The sequence below is a fragment of the Lygodium microphyllum genome, unplaced genomic scaffold (genome assembly GCF_053477565.2).
Source record: "Lygodium microphyllum isolate KBCC unplaced genomic scaffold, Lygodium_microphyllum_v1.1.10 scaffold_124, whole genome shotgun sequence".
Lineage (NCBI taxonomy): Eukaryota > Viridiplantae > Streptophyta > Polypodiopsida > Schizaeales > Lygodiaceae > Lygodium > Lygodium microphyllum.
The window spans coordinates 183,308-193,307 of NW_028229607.1; the positions used below are offsets into that span (position 1 = coordinate 183,308).

Genomic DNA, 10,000 nt, shown 5'->3' on the forward strand with positions numbered 1-10,000 from the left:
ACCCCACCCCTCCCCCCCCCCCCTCCCCCAAAAAATTCGCCCCCCCCCCCCAACACACACCACCCCACCCCCCCCCCCCCCCCCAAAAAATTCGGCCACCCCCCTCAACACACACCACACCACACCACACCACCCCTCCCCCCCCCCCCCAAAAATTCGCCCCCCCCCCCCTCAATACACACCTCCCCACCCTTCCCCCCCCCCCCTCAACACACACCACACCACACCACACCACCCCTCCCCTTCCCCCCCTCCAAATTTCGCCCCCCCGTCAACACACCACCCCACCCCTCCCCCCCCCCTCCAAATTTCGCCCCTTCTCCCCCCCAAAAATTCGCCCCCCCCCCCCCCCCCCCCCTCAACACACACCACACCACACCACCCCTCCCCCCCCACCCCCCTCAACACACACCACCCCTCCCCCCCCCCCAAAAATCCCCCCCCCCCTCAACACACACCACCCCAACCCCCCCCCAACACACACCACACCACCCCTCCCCCCCCCTCCAAAATTCGCCCCCCACCCCCCTCAACACACACCACCCCACACCTCCCCTCCCCCCCCCCAAAAATTTCCCCCCCCCCCACACACACCACCACATCCCCCCCCCTCAACACACACCACACCACCCCTCCCCCCCCCCTCAAAAATCCCCCCCCCCCTCAACACACAAAACACCACCCCTCCCCCCCCCCCCCTCAAAAATCCCCCCCCCCAACACACACCACACCACACCACCCCTCCCCCCCCCCCCCTCCAAATTTTGCCCCCCCCCCCCAAAAAATTGGCCCCCCCCCTCAACACACACCACACCACACCACCCCTCCCCCCCCCTCCAAAATTCGCCCCCCCCCCCCCCCCTCAAAAATCCCCCCCCCCTCAACACACACCACACCACACCACACCAACCCTCCCCTTCCCCCCTCCAAATTTCGCCTTCCCCTCAACACACACCACCCCACCCCTCCCCCCCCCCCCAAAAATTCGCCCCCCCCGTCCAAATTTCGCCCCTTCCCCCCCCAAAAATTCGCCCCCCCCCCTCAACACACACCACACCACACCACCCCACACCACGCCTCCCCCCCCCTCAAAAATTCCCCCCCCCCCCTCAACACACACCACACCACACCACCTCTCCCCCCCCTCAAAAATCCCCCCCCCCCCTCAACACACACCACACCACACCACCCCTCCCCTTCCCCCCCTCCAAATTTCGCCCCCCCCTCAACACACACCACCCGACCCCTCCCCCCCCCGCCCCCAAAAAATTCGCCCCCCCCCCAACACACACCACCCCACCCCCCCCCCCCAAAAATTCGGCCACCCCCCTCAACACACACCACACCACACACCCCCTCCCCCCCCTCCAAAATTTGCCCCCCCCCCCAAAAATTTGCGCCCCTCCCCCCCCCCCTCAAAAATCCCCCCCCCCTCAACACACACCACACCACACCACACCACCCCTCCCCCCCCCCAAAAATTCCCCCCCCCCCCCCCCTCAACACACACCACACAACCCCTCCCCCCCCCCTCAAAAATTCCCCGCCCCCCCCTCAACACACACCACACCACACCACCCCTCCCCCCCCCCCCCTCAAAAATCCCCCCCCCCTCCAAATTTTGCCCCCCCCCCCCCCCAAAAAAAATTGGGCCCCCCTCTCAACACACACCACACCACACCACCCCTCCCCCCCCTCCAAAATTCGCCCCCCCCCCCCCCCCCTCAACACACACCACCCCACCCCCCCCCTCAACACACACCACACCACCCCTCCCCTCAACACACACCACACCACCCCTCCCCTTCCCCCCCTCGAAATTTCGCCCCCCCCTCAACACACACCACCCCACCCCTCCCCCCCCCCACACCACCCCACCCCTCCCCCCCCCCCCCCCCCGCCCCCAAAAAATTCGCCCCCCCCCCCCCCCCCAACACACACCACTCCACCCCCCCCCCCCAAAAAAATTCGACCACCCCCCTCAACACACACCACACCACCCCTCCCCCCCCCCCAAAAATTCAGCCCCCCCTCCCCCCTCAATACACACCTCCCCACCCTTCCCCCCCCCCCCCCCCCCGCCCCCAACACACACCACCCCTCCCCCCCCCCCCGAAAATTCGCCCCCCCCCCCTCAATACACACCTCCCCACCCTTCCCCCCCCCCCTCAACACACACCACACCACACCACACCACCCCTCCCCTTCCCCCCCTCCAAATTTCGCCCCCCCCTCAACACACACCACCCCACCCCTCCCCCCCCCCCTCCAAATTTCGCCCCTTCTCCCCCCCAAAAATTCGCCCCCCCCCCCAACACACACCACACCACACCACCCCTCCCCCCCCCCCCCACCCCCCTCAACACACACCACCCCACCCCCCCCCCCCCCCAACACACACCACACCACCCCTCCCCCCCCCTCAAAAATTCCCCCCCCCCCCCCCTCAACACACAAAACACCACCCCTCCCCCCCCTCCAAATTTTGCCCCCCCCCCAAAAAATTGGCCCCCCCCTCAACACACACCACACCACACCACCCCTCCCCCCCCCTCCAAAATTCGCCCCCCACCCCCCTCAACACACACCACCCCACACCTCCCCTCCCCCCCCCTCAAAAATCCCCCCCCCCCCCCCTCAACACACAAAACACCACCCCTCCCCCCCCCCCCCCTCAAAAATCCCTCCCCCCCCAACACACACCACACCACACCACCCCTCCCCCCCCCCTCCAAATTTTGCCCCCCCCCCCAAAAAATTGGCCCCCCCCTCAACACACACCACACCACACCACCCCTCCCCCCCCCTCCAAAATTCGCCCCCCCCCCCCCCCCCCCCCTTCAAAAATCCCCCCCCCCCCTCAAAAATCCCCCCCCCCTCAACACACACCACACCACACCACACCAACCCTCCCCTTCCCCCCTCCAAATTTCGCCTTCCCCTCAACACACACCACCCCACCCCTCCCCCCCCCCCCCAAAAATTCGCCCCCCCCCGGTCCAAATTTCGCCCCTTCCCCCCCCAAAAATTCGCCCCCCCCCCTCAACACACACCACACCACACCACGCCTCCCCCCCCCCCTCAAAAATTCCCCCCCCCCCCCCCTCAACACACACCACACCACACCACGTCTCCCCCCCCCTCAAAAATCCCCCCCCCCCCCCCCTCAACACACACCACACCACCCCTCCCCTTCCCCCCCTCCAAATTTCGCCCCCCCCTCAACACACACCACACCACCCCTCCCCCCCCCCCCCGCCCCCAAAAAATTCGCCCCCCCCCCCCCAAAAATTCGGCCACCCCCCTCAACACACACCACACCACACACCCCCTCCCCCCCTCCAAAATTTGCCCCCCCCCCCCCCCCCCCCCAAAAAAAATTCGCGCCCCCCCCCCTCAATACACACCTCCCCACCCCCCCCTCAACAAACACCACACCACCCCTCCCCCCCCCTCAAAAATCCCCCCCCCCTCAACACACACCACACCACACCACCCCTCCCCCCCCCCCCCAAAAATTCCCCCCCCCCCCCCTCAACACACACCACCCCACCCACCCCCCCTCAAAAATTCCCCGCCCCCCCCTCAACACACACCACACCACCCCTCCCCCCCCCCCCCTCAAAAATAACCTCCCCCCTCAACACACACCACACCACACCACACCACCCCTCCCCCCCCCCCTCAACACACACCACACCACACCACCCCTCCCCCCCCCCCTCCAAATTTTGCCCCCCCCCCCCCTCAACACACACCACACCACACCACCCCTCGCCCCCCCCCTCAACACACACCACACCACACCACCCCTCCCCCCCCCCCTCAAAAATCCCCCCCCCCCCCCAACACACACCACACCACCCCTCCCCTTCCCCCCCTCGAAATTTCGCCCCCCCCTCAACACACACCACCCCACCCCTCCCCCCCCCGCCCCAAAAATTCACCCCCCCTCCAAATTTTGCCCCTTCCCCCCCCCCTCAACACACACCACACCACACCACCGCTCCCCCCCCCCCCCCCCCTCCAAAATTCGCCCCCCCCCCCAAAAATTTCCCACCCCTCCCCCCTCAACACACACCACCCCACCCCCCCCCCAACACACACCACACCACCCCTCCCCCCCCCCTCAACACACACCACACCACCCCTCCCCTTCCCCCCCACCAAATTCCGCCCCCCCCTCAACACACACCACCCCACCCCTCCCCCCCCCCCCCCCCCCCCGCCCCCAAAAAATTCGCCCCCCCCCCCCCCCCCCCCAACACACACCACTCCACCCCCCCCCCCAAAAAATTTCGGCCACCCCCCTCAACACACACCACACCACACCATACCACCCCTCCCCTTCCCCCCCTCCAAATTTCGCCTTCCCCTCAACACACACCACCCCACCCCTCCCCCCCCCCCCCCAAAAATTCGCCCCCCCGTCCAAATTTCGCCCCTTCCCCCCCCAAAAATTCGCCCCCCCCCCTTCAACACACACCACGCCACACCACCCCTCCCCACCCCCGCCCCCCCCTCAACACACACCACCCCACACCACCCCTCCCCCCCCCCCCCCCCCTCAACACACACCACACCACCCCTCCCCCCCCCTCAAGAATCCCCCCCCCCCCCCCCCTCAACACACACCACTCCACCCCTCCCCTTCCCCCCCTCCAAATTTCGCCCCCCCCCCATTAACACACACCACCCCACCCCTCCCCCGCCCCCGCCCCCAAAAAATTCGCCCCCCCCCCCCCCCAACACACACCACCCCACCCCCCCCCCCCCAAAAATTCGGCCACCCCCCTCAACACACACCACACCACACCACCCCTCCCCCCCCCTCCAAAATTTGCCACCCCACCCCCCGGCCCCAACACACACCACCCCTCCCCCCCCCCCAAAAAATTCGCGCCCCCCCCCCTCAATACACACCTCCCCACCCTTTCCCCCCCCCCCCCCCTCAACACACACCACACCACCCCTCCCCCCCCCCTCTCAAAAATCCCCCCCCCCCCCTCAACACACACCACACCACACCACCCCTCCCCTTCCCCCCCTCCAAATTTCGCCCACCCCTCAACACACACCACCCCACCCCTCCCCCCCCCCCCCCTCAACACACACCACCCCACACCACACCACCCCTCCCCCCCCCCCCCCCCCCCCCGAAAAATCCCCCCCCCGCCCTCAACACACACCACCCCACCCATCCCCCCTCAACACACACCACCCCACCCCCCGCCCCCCCCCCCCCCTCAACACACAAAACACCACCCCTCCCCCCCCCCCCCTCCACGTCGCGTCATGGAGGGCGTCATGGAGGGTGGGTGGGTGTGTTAAGGGGAGGGAAGCACGTCGCGTCGTGTCAGGCCATGGGGCGCGGGGGGGGGGGGGGGGGGGGGGGCATTGCGTTGGGTGGGTGTGTGTGTTAAGGGGAGGGTGGCACATCGCATCGTGTCGTGTCATGGGGGGGCGGGGATCCCATGGGGGGGGATGTCATGGGGGGGGGGGGGCGCGTCGCATCGTGTCATGTCATGGGGGGGGGGGGGGGGGCGCATCGCATCATGTCGTGTCGTGGGTGGGGGGGCTGGGGTGGGGATGTCATGGGGGGGGGGGGGGAGGGGGGGCGCGGCACGTCGCGACATGGTGTGGTGTGTGTTGAGGGGGGAAGGGGGGGGCGCGTCGTGTCGTGTCGTGTCATGGCGGGGCGCGTCGCGTCGCGTCGTGTCATGGGGGCTGGGGGGGATGTCATGGGGGGGCCGAATTTTTGAGGGGGGGGAGGGGGGGGGGTGGTGTGTGTTGAGGGGGGAGGCGAATTTTTGAGGGGGGGACGTCATGGGGGGGGCGCATCGCGTCGTGTCGTGTCATGGGGGGTGGGGGGATGTCATGGGGGGGGGAGGGGGGTTGTCATGTTATGTTGGGGAGGGGGCGCGTCGCGTCATGTCGGGGCATGGTGGGGGGGAGGGGGCATCGCGACACCCCGCGTCACCCCCCACGACACGGCACACCCCCCCACCCCACCCCACCGCACCCCCCTACGACGCGGCGCCTCCCCCCCACCCCACCTCGAAAAACCCCGCTCCATCCACAGCACCCCACCACTCCTCCAAAAACCAGGCTCGACCCACCGTGCCCCGCCTCACTCCCCCACGACACGGCGCACCCTCCACCCCACCGCACCCCCCCACGATGCCCCCCGCACCCCACCTCCAGAAACCCCGCTCCCTCCACACCACCCCACCACGCCTCCGAAAACCACGCTCGACCCACCCCACCTCGCGCGAGCCCCCCCACGACACGGCACACCCCCCACACCCCACCGCACCCCCCCACGACACGGCGCACCTCCCCACCCCCCCTCACCCCACGTCGAAAAACCCCGCTCGACCCACCCAACCCCGCGTCACTCCCCCATGACACGGCACACCCCCCCACCCCACCGCACCCCCCCACGACGCCCCCCCCCCCCCCCCCCGCACCCCACCTCGAAAAACCCCGCTCCCTCCACGCCACACCACAAATGCCTCCGAAAACCCCGCTCGACCCACCCCACCCCGCGTCACCCCCCCACGACATGGCGCACCCCCCACCCCACCGCACCCCCCAACGACGCCGCCCCGCACCCCACCTCGAAAAACCCCGCTCCCTCCATACCACCCCACCACGCCTCCGAAAACCCCGCTCGACCCACCCCACCTCGCGTCAGTCCCCCACGACACGGCACACCCCCCACACCGCACCTCCGAAAACCCCGCTCGACCCACCCCACCTCGCGTCAGCCCCCCACGACACGGCACACCCCCCACACCCCACCGCACCCCCCCACGACGCGGCGCATATCCCCCCCCCCCCCGCACCCCACCTCGAAAAACCCCACTCGACCCACCCAACCCCGCGTCACTCCCCCAGGACACGGCGCACCCCCCCACGACGCGGAGCATATCCCCCCCCCCCCCCCCCCCCCCCCCCCCGCACCCCACCTCGAAAAACCCCGCTCGACCCACCCCACCCCGCGTCACCCCCCCACGACACGGCGCACCCCCCCACCCCACCGCACCCCCCCACGACGCCCCCCCCCGCACCCCACCTCGAAAAACCCCGCTCCCTCCACGCCTTACCACCACGCCTCCGAAAACCCCGCTCGACCCACCCCACCCCGCGTCTCCCCCCCACGACACGGCGCACCCCCCCACGACGCCCCCCCCCCCGCACCCCACCTCGAAAAACCCCGCTCCCTCCACACCACCCCGCCACGCCTCCAAAAAACCGCGCTCGACCCACCCCACCCCGCGTCACGGCGCACCCCCCACCCCACCGCACCCCCCCACGACGCCCCCCCCCCCACCCCACCTCGAAAAACCGCGCTCCATCCACAGCACCCCACCTCTCCTCCAAAAACCCCGCTCGACCCACCCCACCCCGCGTCACCCCCCCACGACACGGCGCACCCCCCCACCCCACCGCACCCCCCCACGACGCCCCCCCGCACCCCACCTCGAAAAACCGCGCTCCCTCCACAGCACCCCCCCCTCCTCCAAAAACCCCGCTCGACCACCCCCACCCCGCGTCACCCCCCACGACGCCCCCCCGCACCCCACCTCGAAAAACCCCGCTCCCTCCACCCTAAACCCCACCTCTCCTCCAAAAACCCCGCTTGACCACCCCAACCCCGCGTCACTCCCCCATGACACGGCGCACCCCCCCACGAGGCCCCCCCCCGCACCCCACCTCGAAAAACCCCGCTCCCTCCACACCACCCCGCCACGCCTCCAAAAAACCGCGCTCGACCCACCCCACCCCGCGTCACGGCGCACCCCCCACCCCGCCGCACCCCCCCACGACGCCCCCCCCCCCACCCCACCTCGAAAAACCGCGCTCCATCCACAGCACCCCACCTCTCCTCCAAAAACCCCGCTCGACCCACCCCACCCCGCGTCACCCCCCCACGACACGGCGCACCCCCCCACCCCACCGCACCCCCCCACGACGCCCCCCCCGCACCCCACCTCGAAAAACCCCGCTGCCTCCACGCCACACCACCACGCCTCCGAAACCCCGCTCGACCCGCGTCACCCCCCCACGACACGGCGCACCCCCCCACGACGCCCCCCCGCACCCCACCTCGAAAAACCCCGCTCCCTCCACAGCACCCCGCCACGACTCCGAAAACCCCGCTCGACCCACCCCACCCCGCGTCACCCGCCACGACACGGCGCACCCCCCCACAACGCCCCCCCCCGCACCCACCTCGAAAAACCCCGCTCCCTCCACGCCTCCGAAAACCCCGCTCGACCCACCCCACCCCGCGTCACCCCCCCCACGACACGGCGCACCCCCGCACCCCACCTCGAAAAACCCCGCTCCCTCCACAGCACCCCGCCACGCCTCCGAAAACCCCGCTCGACCCACCCCACCCCGCGTCACCCCCCACGACACGGCGCACCCCCCCACCCCACCGCACCCCCCCACGACGCCCCCCCCGCACCCCACCTCGAAAAACCCCGCTCCCTCCACGCCTCCGAAAACCCCGCTCGACCCACCCCACCCCGCGTCACCCCCCACGACACGGCGCACCCCCCCACCCCACCGCACCCCCCCACGACGCCCCCCCCGCACCCCACCTCGAAAAACCCCGCTCCCTCCACGCCTCCGAAAACCCCGCTCGACCCACCCCACCCCGCGTCACCCCCCACGACACGGCGCACCCCCCCACCCCACCGCACCCCCCCACGACGCCCCCCCCGCACCCCACCTCGAAAAACCCCGCTCCCTCCACGCCTCCGAAAACCCCGCTCGACCCACCCCACCCCGCGTCACCCCCCCACGACGCCCCCGCGCACCCCACCTCGGAAAACCCGCTGCATCCACACCACCCCACCCCACCTCGAAAAACCCGCTGCATCCACACCACCCCACCCCGCGTCACGGCACACCCCACCGCACCCCCCCTCGACGCGGCGCATCCCCCCCGCACCCCACCTCGAAAAACCCCGCTCCATCCACACGACCCCGCCACGCCCCCAAAAACCCCGCTCGACCCAGCCCACCCCGCGTCACCCCCCCACGACACGGCGCACCCTCCACCCCACCGCACCCCCCGACGACGCGGCGTATCCCCCGCGCACCCCACCTCCAAAAACCCCGCTCGACCCACGGCACGTCACCTCACCCCCCCACGACATGGCACACCCTCCCTCCTAAGAAATCCCGCTCCGCTATGACACGGCACACACACCCCACTGCACACGACCCCCTCCCGCGACACGGAACCTTCCACCCCCCGACGGACCTCCTCAAGAAACCCCCCCACGACATGGCACCCCCCCGCGACATGGCACACCCTCCCTCCTCAGAAATCCCCGCTCCAACAACCCGCCCGCGCAACATGGCACGCCCTCCCTCCTCGGAAAAACCCCGCTCCACCGAACCCCCCCACAACATGGCACACCCTCCGCTCCCAAAATACCTCGCATCTTGAGGAGGGGGTATCACGTGAGAGCGAGGCAGAGGGAGGGGCCAGGCACGACGTACGCAAAGACAATCGCGACGAGGAGAGGAGGCGCCGCGTCATGGCAAGGCGAGGGGGTTTCCTACCACGATGTCAGCGTTGGAGAGTCGAGACGTGATCCGAGGGGATTTCCATGCCACGGTCTCGAAACAAGCATGCAAAAGGGTGCAGCACCAGGACTTCCCGGGAGGTCACCCATCCCAGTACTGTTCTGGCCCAAGCGCGCTTAACTGCGGAGTTCTGATGGGATCCGGTGTATTAGCGCTGGTGTGACCGCACCACAAACACAAAGGAATTCCAAAGAGCTCTTGTATACTCGGAAAGTGGCACGAGAGAGCTCAAGAGCGAGGCATGGCGGCATGCCATGCCGCTCATGCCACGGAGGACGCGACTAAACGCGAACCCTAAACCCCGCGCACATGGAGGCGACGCACAAAAGATTGAATGCCGCCGTCGCGTGCCATTTCTAACACGAAGGGCAAGCATCCACGTGAAGAGCAC

At 69.5% G+C, this 10,000-nt stretch overlaps 1 non-coding gene across 1 annotated transcript; it reads right to left on the reverse strand.

Annotated features, from left to right (window-relative positions):
- Positions 1-9,661: 9,661 nt before the first annotated feature.
- LOC148008576 (5S ribosomal RNA) lies at positions 9,662-9,780 on the reverse strand. Its single transcript, XR_015690018.1, has one exon. It is a non-coding gene; the product is annotated as a 5S ribosomal RNA (ribosomal RNA).
- Between the last annotated feature and the right edge of the window lie 220 nt (positions 9,781-10,000).